Source organism: Oncorhynchus nerka, linkage group LG22 (genome assembly GCF_034236695.1).
Source record: "Oncorhynchus nerka isolate Pitt River linkage group LG22, Oner_Uvic_2.0, whole genome shotgun sequence".
Classification (NCBI taxonomy): Eukaryota; Metazoa; Chordata; class Actinopteri; order Salmoniformes; family Salmonidae; genus Oncorhynchus; species Oncorhynchus nerka.
The window spans coordinates 37,363,210-37,377,183 of NC_088417.1; positions in this window are offsets into that span (position 1 = coordinate 37,363,210).

A 13,974-nucleotide genomic window follows, 5' to 3' on the forward strand; every position below is an offset into this window, starting at 1 on the left:
TGACTAGGGACCTATCCTATACGGAACATGCCATACACTGTAATGTCACTCATGTATCTCGCAGAGGAAAACCTCCACTTGGGACCTATCCTTAATGGAACCTACACTACACCTTATATTTATATGGATCTTACAGAGGGAAAACCTCCACTCGGGACGTATCCTTAAAGGAACCTACCCTACACCGTCATGACACCCATGGATCTCGCAGAGGATCACCCCTACTCGGGACCTATCCCTATGTAACCTACCCTACATCATTTATTTTCCTGGAACTCGCAGAGGTACCCCCCACCCCCCTTATTCGGGAGGTATCCTTATGGAACCTACCCTACACCATATATTTACGACCGGTCGATACACAATGGGCCTACTGAATAAACTCTGGCTTTCTAGGTCCATATCCTACTTTTGTTCAGCCTACGATTCTCATATCCCCAAGTTGTCAAAATGAGTGGAAACAGGTGTATGGACTGTGCCTACCTTGTTTGTTGCCAGCTCTTGATCCACTGATCTGGACTCTCTGGTTTGACTATAAATCGTGGTGAACCCTGCTCGCAGCGCCAACTGTTAGGTTCTAAATATCATAGTAAGAAATTGACAGACACTATAAAAGCTCCAACCAAGTTTAATCACCCAAAGGATTGAACAGCTAAACAGACAAATATATATTTCCACCAGTGGTAGCATATATACCCCAATTTGGGTGGAGTCTCCTCCTTCTCTCTTAACATTACATCTTTATTACTAGGCAGGAAGTTAAGTGATACGGGCCACAAACTGTTCCTTCTCCCTTAAGGTGACCTGACCTCAACCTCCTTCCTCACTAATCCACATCTCTCCATCTTTATAAGTGTCTGCCAACATGTGATTATCTTTCCTTCACTCAGTACATTCCAAGCTTAATTGCATCCACCATATACATTCCTCCTACAGATAACCATTAACATCTGGTGTAGACCCTAGAGACTTATGGCACCCCTCATATCTCTAGTATAACTGATGATTACCAATATCTAAAGTTTAGACATCATCAAACTCAACTGGTTTAGGCATGAAGCAGCTCACAGAAGAATGACATTGGTAGCCGGTAGTGTAGGAAAGACATTTCAACTTATGATATTTACTAGTAAATGCTAACTAAGGCGACAATGGGTGTGCAAACCAGGTATTGAAAAAGTTTAGTCCGACATGTTGGTTAGTAGGCTATTTGTCATCATGCACTGTTTGCATCAGGGGCTTATACAGGGATGGGCCTGGGTGGACAGAGGCTCAGTCAAAAATATGAAATTCCCAGTTTTTGATTTATTCCAGTTTATTTGATTTATTTTAATTTGATTTAACCTGCTACAAAACCAACTTCTTTAAAGGTTTTAAAAATAAGTTTTATTTGACTGAACGTTTCATGACGTACATTAAGGCATTGTTGGCAGAATAGATGGATGCAGTTCAATGCATGATTCATGTAATTCACCAATACATTTCTTGGTAGTCCAAAAAATATTGCTATCAGGTTGTAAATCACAGCTGGCCTGGTACATTGTTGGCTGCCTCCATTTGGGATGCACTGTTTCAGTTTCAAAGACTCAATATTCTGGACAAAAACAGACAAATATAACTAAGGCTGGGAATGTCAATAGAATCAAACTAGCAAGGGCAATGAGCACAAGTCAGTCATAACGTAGCTAATAGGCTAGTGTATCTATTTATGTAGAAAGCCAAAAACACAGAGCCTAACGTTAGCTAGACATCTAGCTAGTTAGCTACTAGGAGGATGTCATAACATGCCATTGGAGGAGTCAGTGAGTGACTGACTTTTTCCCCCCATGTAGTTTTTTGGTGGCTATATACAGGTGATGAAGATGTCATTTGGTTATCTAGCAAGAACGTGAACAACTGTTATCCAGTTTGCATATCTCTTACATTCACAAATTCACTCTGGCTATCTACCACTCTAGCTATCTACTCCAATTTCAGAGTACTCTCGTCTGAGTGTGCCAGAGCGCAGAACAACTGATGAATTCAGGAATGTGCAACACCAAATGAATATGACCGGCAACAGTAAACATAGGCAAAAAAGTAATAGTTAGTCAAGAACTCTCTAGAACAAATGTGAACAGCCTAACCCGCTTTGCTACGTCAAGTAAAATGGTCAGAGTGAAGTGTTCTCTCATTTGTGTCTGGAAGTAGCTAGCTAGCAAGCTAGCCAACTTTAGCCAGTTAGCTTGGGTGCTTGGTTGGGACAAACATGCAACCTGCAGAAGGAATACGAGACTACAATTTCCCATCTTTATCAGTGCAATTTTTACAGCCAACTAGCTAAAAAAGTTTGAGTGTTTATCTAATGTTCATTTGTTTGATTTGAGATCATCTTGCTCTGGCTAGCATTAGTTGTTGATCTTGTTGTTGAGGTGCATAATTAAGGGAGAGAGAGCCTTCCTTTTCGTGGTTGTTTGATCAATAGGAATGTAAAGTTCCCAAATATAAGAGCACATATTTGCAGAAATCCAGTCAGGTGTATTTTGTGGCTTTTGGCGAATGCCTTCTAATAATTTAAAGTCGCGCTGTTGCAACTGCCTGTAAACACGCAGTCCAGATCAAAGTGAATGATAACATGTTGAAAATGTTTTAAGTGTTATTTTTCCTGGGGTTGTATATTAACAGATTTGAATAAGATTATGTTGCTAAAATGCTGTCAGTTCCACTTTAACTACAACGTTTCACACACGTCATTTTCAAAGAGATGGCTAACAACAGAAAGCATGCTGCAATAAGAAACACTTCCACTCACCAGATAATGATCATTTAAAACGTATTTTTCTAAGTTATTCTTGAAAAGGGAGAAGCTATCAAATTTACAAAAACATCCTCTTTGATAACACCTGCTGCAGCCGCTGCAAACTAGCCGACAACAAAAGCTAGCTAGCTAGGCCGTGGGAACACTACTGCTAGCTATTGCACAGTGACCTGTTGGCCTTCAAGTTTTTCTAGAAATGGTCCCAGCCTTAAAGTCAAAATGTGATTGGTTGATTCTACTGTCACTCCAAAATGTTGCCCTAATACAGTTGAATGGCAGATGCCTTTATCTACTGTAGCTACTGATGGCCTAGCCATATCTTCCCTGAGACGAACAGAGAAAAATCCTGATTGGATCTTTTTTTCCTCCTCAGTGTTAAACCTTTCCAACACAAAACTGAATAGACTAAATAAGAACATAATTGAAAATAATAATATAATTGTATTATTATAATAATGATTTTATAAATCCTTAGCCCTTCTCCGAAGGTGTAGAATGTCCATTGTTTGTTCTCCACTATGTTTGGGTTAGTAATAATTTGTATAGTGGCTCTATTTCCCTCAGCGTGCATTTTTTCACTATTCTGAATGTCTAAAAAATGCACATGTTGTTCTGAAATATGAACACAGAAATACTGGACATTTTAAACTCTTATTATGGTGATTTGACAAAATTGAATTTGACTTGCATTTTTCTGGTCTCGGCCTTGACTCTCGGACCCCTTGTCCCTCTCCCGGTCTCGGTCTTGAATCGGTCTCGCCCGCCTCTAGTCTTGGTCTTGAATCGGACTCAATTGGCTCTGGTCTTGAATCGGTCTCGGTTTAGGTGGTCTAGAACACAACACTGACTTCCCAGCAGCATGCATGCCTTTTTTAGATAACTGAAGGAAGCACACACATTCTCTTCAGGAAATGTACCTTTTGTAGTTTAGTTATATTTATCATACTTTAGAAGTGTTTACTTTGCAGGTTGACTAGCATATTTTGAGTTGCAATGTCCCATACATTGAATGCCCAAATCACCTTGAAGTTCTGTATCTACAAAACAAGTTTTGCAGCCACGTAATCCAAAAGGAAAGCTACAGCTAATGTTTGTTCCCAAAATTACTGTTTGCGATTCACAAATTATTCCTTTGTTCCACATGATTCAATTCACCGATTACAATGGCGATGTAAATTGTTCATTTAGTTTAAAGAATCGATTGATATGAATCAAATACATTTTTCAATTAAAACAAAATTGAAATGTGAAGCAGGCCATCTGTTAAAAAGTAAATCAACTTTGTATGGACTTTATTGTCCATGAGATTATGGGTAATTGGTTATTGGTTATTTGATTCAAAAGACGTAGTCGAAAAATGGAAAACAGCTAGATTTTCGTTTTTGGTTTCTGCATTAGAAAAACGAAAATGGGAAGTCAACTTGTTTTCTCATTTATTGTGTCAAAATTGGATATGGAATAACAGAAAAGAAGAATCACTGATCAACAAATAGTATTCCCTGGCAAATAACAGGCTTTGTGAAATTAAGATATGTAGAAATATGCCTCCCCTGGCTTACGCGATCCCCCTACCAAACACACACACAAAACCAGACTGTAGCGTAGAGTAGGCCAGAAGGCTAAATTGAAAAACCTCTATCAAATAAAAAAATGTTGAGGCCGCAAAAGTACTTCTGTGCAAGGGTGTTTATTTACATAGTGATTCTGGGGGGGAAACAATACTGCCACCAAAAGTATACATTATGAGATAGCTAAAAACAATGCTGCCCCATCAACAGCTCAATCAAAAGAATCCCCCTTTGAACTGAAAGAGAGGCTCCTTTGTAGGGGAAGCCCCTCCCATCAGAACATACCAAACACTTTCATTAATTAAGCAAATACCAACATCCAAGCCTACATTTTCACTCAGCTAAACATATCATGAATTAGATACATTGCACCTTTGCAATCCATTTATAATGATACAATATAACACAATATAACACATTTACAAAATCCCGTCACTACTGACATGGTGTCTTCCAATATGCCCATTCCCATATAAAGAGCCATTCGGGACAGGCACTACAAAGCCAGCCCGATTGCTGTAGCTCTGGTCCTTATCCCAGCATACCCGGAAGCTACAGAGACGGAGAAAGAGGAACAGAAACATACAAACACTGCATTCATCCATAATATTGATAAGTAAAATAAACATTGCTTAAATTAAACATGAACTCTTGTTTGTACAGTGCCTTGCGAAAGTATTCGGCCCCCTTGAACTTTGCGACCTTTTGCCACATTTCAGGCTTCAAACATAAAGATATATAACTGTATTTTTTTGTGAAGAATCAACAACAAGTGGGACACAATCATGAAGTGGAATGACATTTATTGGATATTTCAAACTTTTTTAACAAATCAAAAACTGAAAAACTGAGCGTGCAAAATTATTCAGCCCCTTTACTTTCAGTGCAGCAAACTCTCTCCAGAAGTTCAGTGAGGATCTCTGAATGATCCAATGTTGACCTAAATGACTAATGATGATAAATACAATCCACCTGTGTGTAATCAAGTCTCCGTATAAATGCACCTGCACTGTGATAGTCTCAGAGGTCCGTTAAAAGCGCAGAGAGCATCATGAAGAACAAGGAACACACCAGGCAGGTACGAGATACTGTTGTGAAGAAGTTTAAAGCCGGATTTGGATACAAAAAGATTTCCAAGCTTTAAACATCCCAAGGAGCACTGTGCAAGCGATAATATTGAAATGGAAGGAGTATCAGACCACTGCAAATCTACCAAAACCTGGCCGTCCCTCTAAACTTTCAGCTCATACAAGGAGAAGACTGATCAGAGATGCAGCCAAGAGGCCCTTGATCACTCTGGATGAACTGCAGAGATCTACAGCTGAGGTGGGACACTCTGTCCATAGGACAACAATATATATTGCACAAATCTGGCCTTTGTATATTGCACAAATCTGGCCTTTATGGAAGAGTGGCAAGAAGAAAGCCATTTCTTAAAGATATCCATAAAAAGTGTTGTTTAAAGTTTGCCACAAGCCACCTGGGAGACACACCAAACATGTGGAAGAAGGTGCTCTGGTCAGATGAAACCAAAATTGAACTTTTTGGCAACAATGCAAAACATTATGTTTGGCGTAAAAGCAACACAGCTCATCACCCTGAACACACCATCCCCACTGTCAAACATGGTGGTGGCAGCATCATGGTTTGGGCCTGCTTTTCTTCAGCAGGGACAGGGAAGATGGTTAAAATTGATGGGAAGATGGATGGAGCCAAATACAGGACCATTCTGGAAGAAAACCTGATGGAGTCTGCAAAAGACCTGAGACTGGGACGGAGATTTGTCTTCCAACAAGACAATGATCCAAAACATAAAGCAAAATCTACAATGGAATGGTTAAAAAATAAACATATCCAGGTGTTAGAATGGCCAAGTCAAAGTCCAGACCTGAATCCAATCGAGAATCTGTGGAAAGAACTGAAAACTGCTGTTCACAAATGCTCTCCATCCAACCTCACTGAGCTCGAGCTGTTTTGCAAGGAGGAATGGGAAAAAATTTCAGTCTCTCGATGTGCAAAACTGATAGAGACATACCCCAAGCGACTTACAGCTGTAATCGCAGCAAAAGGTGGCGCTACAAAGTATTAACCTCTTCAACCAATGGTGGCGCTATGTCATTATTAGATAAAAAAAATGTGCCCGTTTTAAGCGCAATATTTTGTCACGAAAAGATGCTCGACTATGCATATAATTGGCAGCTTTGGAAAGAAAACACTCTGACGTTTTCAAAACTGCAAAGATATTATCTGTGAGTGCCCCAGAACTGATGCTACAGGCGAAACCAAGATGAAACCTCAAACAGGAAATGAGCAGAATTTTTGAGGCTCTGTTTTACTATCGTCTCCTTATATGGCTGTGAATGTGCCGTGAACGAGCTTATGCTCTCTGCCGTTCGTCCAAGATGTCTGCAGCATTGTGACGTATTTGTAGGCATATCATTGGAAGATTGGCCATAAGAGACTACATTTGCCAGGGGTCCGCCCGGTGTCCTTTGTCTAAGTTGGTGCGTAATTCTCAGCTGCAATTATTTTACCATGCGATTCAGAGGGAGAAGCACACTTCCAGGAACGATACATCATTGAAGAGATATATAGAAAAACACCTTGAGGATTGATTCTAAACAACGTTTGCCATGTTTCAGTCGATATTATGGAGTTATTTTGGAAAAAGTTTGGCGTTTTTATAACTGAATTTTAGTTTTTTTTGGTAGCCAAACATGACGCAGAAAACGGACCGATTTCTCCTGCACAAATAATCTTTCAGGAAAACTGAACATTTGCTATCTAACTGAGAGTCTCCTCATTGAAAACATCCAAAGTTCTTCAAAGGTAAATGATTTATTTGAATGTTTTTCTGGTTTTTGTGAAAATGTTGCCTGCTAATGCTAACGCTAAATGCTAATGCTAAATGCTAGTTTTGCTATGGTTGAGAAGCATATTTTTGAAAATCTGAGATGACAGTGTTGTTAACAAAAGGCTAAGCTTGAGAGCTAGTATATTGATTTCATTTCATTTGCGATTTTCATGAATAGTTAACGTTGCGTTATGGTAATGAGCTTGAGGCTGTATTCACGATCCCGGATCCGGGATGGCTCGCCGCATGTCTTAAAGTAATGATGGACTTAAGGGGGCTGAATAATTTTGCACGCCCAATTTTTCAGTTTTTGATTTGTTAAAAAAGTTTGAAATATCCAATAAATGTCGTTCCACTTCATGATTGTGTCCCACTTGTTGTTGATTCTTCACAAAAAATACAGTTTTATATCTTTATGTTTGAAGCCTGAAATGTGGCAAAAGGTTGCAAAGTTCAAGGGGGCCGAATACTTTCGCAAGGCACTGTATATTCTTTATACCATAACAAACTGTTACTGACGGGAGGAAAGAATAAAGTGTGTTAATTACAGTACACTACCGTTCGAAAGAACACCTACTCTATCAAGGGTTTTTCTTTATTTTTACAAGTTCTCTACATTGTAGAATAATAGTGAAAACATCAAAACTTTGAAATAACACATATGAAATCATGTTGTAACCATAAATGTGTTAAATCAAAATAGATTTTATATTTCAGATTCTTCAAATAGCTACCCTTTGCCTTGATGACAGCTTTGTCCACTCTTGGCATTCTCTCAACCCGCTTCACCTGGAATGCTTTTCCAACAGTCTTGAAGGAGTTCCCACATAAGATGAGCACTTGTTGGCTGCTCTTCCTTCACACTGTGGTCCGACTCATCCAAAGCCATTTAAATTTGGTTGAGGTTGGGGATTGGTGGAGGCCACGTCATCTGATGCAGCATTCCATCACTCTCCGTCTTGGTACAATAGCCTTTACACAGCCTGGAGGTGTGTTGGGTCGTTATCCTTGAAAAACAATTGACAGTCCCACCAAGCGCAAACCAAATGGGATTGTGTATCGCTGCAGAATGCTGTGGTAGCCATGCTGGTTAAGTGTGCCTTGAATCCAAATAAATCAGACAGTGTCACCAGCAAAGCACCCCCACACCATGACACCTCCTACTCCATGCTTCACAGTGGGAAATGCACATGCAGATATCATCCGCTCACCCACACCGCGTCTAACAAAGACACGACGGTTGGAACCCACAAAATTTCCAATTTGGACTCTCGACCAAAGGACAAATTTCCACCGGTCTAATGTCCATTGCTCATGTTTCTTTGACCAAGCAAGACTCTTCTACTTATTGGTGTCCTTTAGTGACGGTTTCTTTGCAGCAATTCGACCATGAAGGCCTGATTCACACAGTCTCCTCAGGAACAGTTGATGTTGAGACATGTCTGTTACTTGAACTCTGTGAACCATTTATTTGGGTTTCAATGTCTGTGCTTGGTAACCCTAATGAACTTATCCTCTGCAGCAGAGGTAACTCTGGGTCTTTTTTTTCTGTGGCAGTCCTCATGAGAGCCAGTTTCATCATAGCACTTGATGGTTTTTGCGACTGTACTTGAAGAAACCTTCAACATTCTTCAAATGTTCCGTATTGACTGACCTTCATGTCTTAAAGTAATGATGGACTGTCGTTTCTCTGCTTATTTGAGTTGTTCTTGTCATAATAATTTTACATAATAGGGCTATCTACTGTATAACCCCCATACCTTGTCACAACAGAACTGATTGGCTCAAATGCATGAAGGAAATAATTCCACAAATTAACTTTTAAGAAGGGACACCTGTTAAAACTTCTTGGCGCACCGATCTCTTTAGCGGGATCATTTTCGTCAACATCCGCTAAATTGCAGAGCGCCAAATTCAAATTAAATGACTAAAAATATTTAATTTTCATGAAATCACAAATGCAATATAGCAAAACAAAGTTTAGCTTGTTGTTAATCCACCTGGCGTGTCAGATAAAAAAAAAGCTTTACAGCAAAAGCTATCCAAACGTTTATGTTAGGACATTTCTCTCAGCAGACAAAACATTACAAACAGCTAGCAGCAAAGTAGATTGGTCACAAAAGTCAGAAAAGCAATAAAATGAATCGCTTACCTTTAATGATCTTCGGATGTTTGCACTCACGACACTCCCTGTTACACAATAAATGTTCCTTTTGTTCCATAAAGATTATTTTTATATCCAAAATACCTCCATTTGGTTGGCGCGTTTTGTTCAGAAATCCACAGTCTCGAGCGGTCAGAATGGGGCAGACGAAATAGTATCCGTAAAGTTCGTAGAAACATGTGAAACGTTTTTTTAATCATCAATCCTCAGGTTGTTTTTACAATAAATAATCAATAATATTTCAACCGGACCGTAGCTTTTTCAATAGGAGAGAGAGAGAAAAAATCTGCTCCAAGCTGTTGCGCATGTAAAACTCTGCTGGCACCCAGCCATCCACTGACGCGATGTGATCGTACTCGCTAATTTTTCAGAATAAAAGCCTGAAACTATGTTTCTGAAACTATTTCTAAAGATTGTTCACACCATGTGGAAGCCATAGAGAAAGGAATCTGGTTGATATCCCTTTAAATGGAGGGAAGGCATGCAATGGAATAGAGAAATTTCCGGAAAAACAGCACTTCCTGGTTGGATTTACCTCAGGTTTTCGCCTGCAATATCAGTTCTATTATACTCACAGACAATATTTTGACAGTTTTGGAAACTTTAGTGTTTTCTATCCTAATATGACAAATATATGCATATTCTAGATTCTGGGCCTGAGAAATAGGTAGTTTCATTTGGGTACGTTTTTCATCCCAACATCAAAATACCCCCCACACTCAAGAGGTTAATTGAAATGCATTCCAGGTGACTACCTCATGAGGCTGGTTGAGAGAATGCCAAGAGTGTGCAAAGCTGTCATCAAGGCAAAGGGTGGCTATTTGAAGAATCTCAAATATAAAATATATTTTGAGTTGTTTAACACTTTCTTGGTTACGAAATGATTCCATGTGTTATTTCATAGTTTTGATGTCTTCACTATTATTCACCATGTAGAAAATAGTACAAATAAAGAAAAACCCTTGAATGAGTAGGTGTTATAAAACTTTTGACTGGTAGTACTAAGATAGAGAAGTTAACTTGTGTTTTGACCCACATTGCTAATGTATCTGAAAACAGAGCAGGGAGGGGGCGATGAGTGTTTGTGTGTGTATTAGTATACCAAAAGCTGCCTGCAGCCAGTGACGGACTTCTCCGTCACATTACCTTCCTCCTCTCCCGATGCGACCAGGTTCAGGAAGCCGAGATAGGTAGTCCACCGTGACAGTTCATTTTCCTGCCTTGTGACAGATACAGAACCGTAAGGGCTGGAGCTCCAGATACCACCTGGTCACACGAGAATTCAGGTCCTATGAATTCCGGTCTGGTTTTATGGTCTGGATCTAGGTCAGGGCTCTGTGGTCTGTGTGCAGGTCAAATTCCCTCCCAAGAAGGTGGTACCGGAGGCTATCTAGTGCCCACTTTATAGCCAGGCACTCCTTCTCGATGGTTGAATACCTAGTTTCCCTGGGCAACAGCTTTCGACTCAGGTACAGCACAGGGAGCTCTTCTCCTGGCTCCCCTTGGGCCAGTACCACCTTGGCATAGATTCTACAAGTGTCTGGAACTTTATTGGAGGGATGCAACACCATTCTTCCATGAGAAATTCCATAATTTGGTGTTTTGTTGATGGTGGTGTAAAATGCTGTGTCAGGCGCCTCTCCAGAATCTCCCACAAGTATTCAATTGGGTGGAGATCTGGTGACTGAGACGACCATTGCATACGGTTTACACTGTTTTCATGCTCACCAAACCATTCAGTGTCCTGTGGATGGGGGCATTGTCATCCTATATGGGCATAGCCATAGTATCCAAATGAATGGTCTGCCCAGAAAAGCTGTACTGGCTCAACGCCCCATTAAGACACTTCATGTTGTTTTTTTATTTATTTTGGCAGTTACCTAAGCATAATAACACAGTCTGTATCACATTTAAACACTTCATCCAAAGTGCTTTACCTAAACACTTTTTTACATAACTAGGCAAGTCAGTTAAGAACAAATTCTTATTTACAATGACGGCCTACACCGGGCAAATCCAAACGACGCTGGGCCAAGTGTGAGCCGCCCTATGTGACTCCTAATCATGGCTGCTTGTGATACAGCCTGGAATCAAACCAGGGTGTCTGTAGTGATGCCTCTAGCACTGAGATGCAGTGCCTTAGACCACTGCACCAATCGGGAGCCCCTTCTAGATAAACGTAATACTAGCTGAAGTGGATGGTGAATGAATTTGGGCAGTAGTGAATAGATGTGCAAATAAAGTAAATGTCATGAAATCTAATTTTGTCTTAGCTTTTAACTTATAAAATATTTGATTTTATATCACAGGTAAAATGCAGCAATTACATTCACTTCTAATACTCGTCAAGAGAAGGATGGGAAGTAGGGGGAAAGGGAGTTTCTTCAACCAAACCCATCTACACCAATCTTCCCCACACCCAAATATCTCCAAACAAGTGTAATTTGTCAACTTTCAGTAAAAAAAACACACTTGAAGCTAATATAAATATTGAATTAAACCAACTTAATCAAAGAACAGTTGAACATGTGCAGTTGAGTTATCATTCAATTTCTATGAGAGGGACACAGTATTTAAACACACAAGTAAAACGTACAGTGCATTCGGAAATATTCAGACCCCTTGACTTTATCCAAATTTAGTTACATTCGTTACATTCTTATACTAAAATTGATTATATATATTTTTCATTAATCTACACACAATACCCCATAATGACAAAGAAAAAACAGTTTTAGACATTTTTGCAAATAAACTCCGCAAAAAAAGAAATGTCCTCTCACTGTCATTTACGTTTATTTTCAGCAAACTTAACATGTGTAAATATAACATAACAAGATTCAACAACTGAGACATAAACTGAACAAGTTCCACAGACATGTGACTAACAGAAATGGAATAATATGTCCCTAAACAAAGGGGGGTCAAAATCAAAAGTAACAGTCTGTATCTCCTCCCCATGGACTGCACCAGATTTGCCAGTTCTTGCTGTGAGATGTTACCCCACTCTTCCACCAAGGCACCTGTAAGTTCCCGGACATTTCTGTGGGGAATGATCTTCGCTGGCCATGGCAAAACACTGACATTTCTGTCTTGCAGGAAATCACTCACAGAACGAGCAGTACGGCTAGTGGCATTGTCATGTCATGATGAGCCTGCAGGAAGGGTACCACATGAGGGAGAAGGATGTCTTCCCTGTAACGCACAGCGTTGTAATTGCCTGCAATGACAACAAGCTCAGTCCGATGATGGTGACACACCGCCCCAGGCCATGACGGACCCTCCACCTCCAAATCGATCCAGCTCCAGAGTACAGGCCTCTGTGTAACGCTCATTCCTTCGATGATAAACGTGAATCTGACCATCACCCCTGGTGAGACAAAACCGCGACTTGTCAGTTTATAGCACGTTTTGCCTGTCCTGTCTGGTCTAGCGACGGTGGGTTTGTTGCCGGTGATGTCTGGTCAGGGCTTGCCTTACAACAGGTCTACAAGCCCTCAGTCCCGCCTCTCTAAGCCTATTGCGGACAGTCTGAGCACTGATGGAGGGATTGTGCATTCCTGGTGTAACTCGGAAAGCTTGTTGTTGCCAACCTGTACCTGTCCCGCAGGTGTGATGTTAAGATGTACCGATCCTGCGCAGGTATTGTTACACGTGGTCTGCCACTGCGAGGATGATCAGCTGTCCGTCCTGTCTCCCTGTAGCGCTGCCTTGCAGCATGACTAAGGCACGTTCACGCAGATAAGCAGAGACCCTGGGCATCTTTCTTTTGGTGTTTTCAGTCAGTAGAAAGGCCTCTTTAGTGTCCTAAGTTTTCATAACTGTGACCTTATTTGCCTACCGTCTGTAAGCTGTTAGTGTCTTAACGACTGTTCCACAGGTCCATGTTCATTAATTGTTTGTGGTTCATTGAACAGTGTTTAAAACCTTTACAATGAAGATCTGTGACGTTATTTGGATTTTTACAAATTATCTTTGAAAGACAGGGTCCTGAAAAAAGGACGTCTTTTTTTGCTGAGTTTATTTTAAAAAATATCACATTTACATAAGTATTCAGACCCTTTACTCAGTACTTTGTTGAAGAACCTTTGGAAGCGATTACAGCCTTGAGACTTCTTGGGCATGCTACAAGCTTCACACACCTGTATTTGGGGAGTTTCTCTCATTCTTCCCTGAAGATCAACTCAAGCTCTGTCCGGTTGGGATGAGAGAGTCACTGCACAGCTATTTTCAGGTCTCTCCAAAGATGTTCGATCGGGTTCAGGTCTGGGCTCTGGCTAGGCCACTCAAGGATATTCAGAGACTTGTCCCAAAGCCACTCCTATGTTGTCTTGGCTGTGTGATTAGGGTAGTTGTCCTGTTGGAAGGTGAACCTTTGCACCAGTCTGAGGTCCTGAGCAGGTTTCCATCAAGGATGTCGCTGTACTTTGCTCCGTTTATCTTTCCTTTCGATCCTGACTAGTTTCCCAGACCCTGCCGCTGAAAAACATCCCTACAGAATGATGCTGCCACCACCATTCTTCACTGTAGGGATGGTGCCAGGTTTCCTTCAGATGAGACGCTTGGCATTCAAACCAAAGAGTTCAATCTT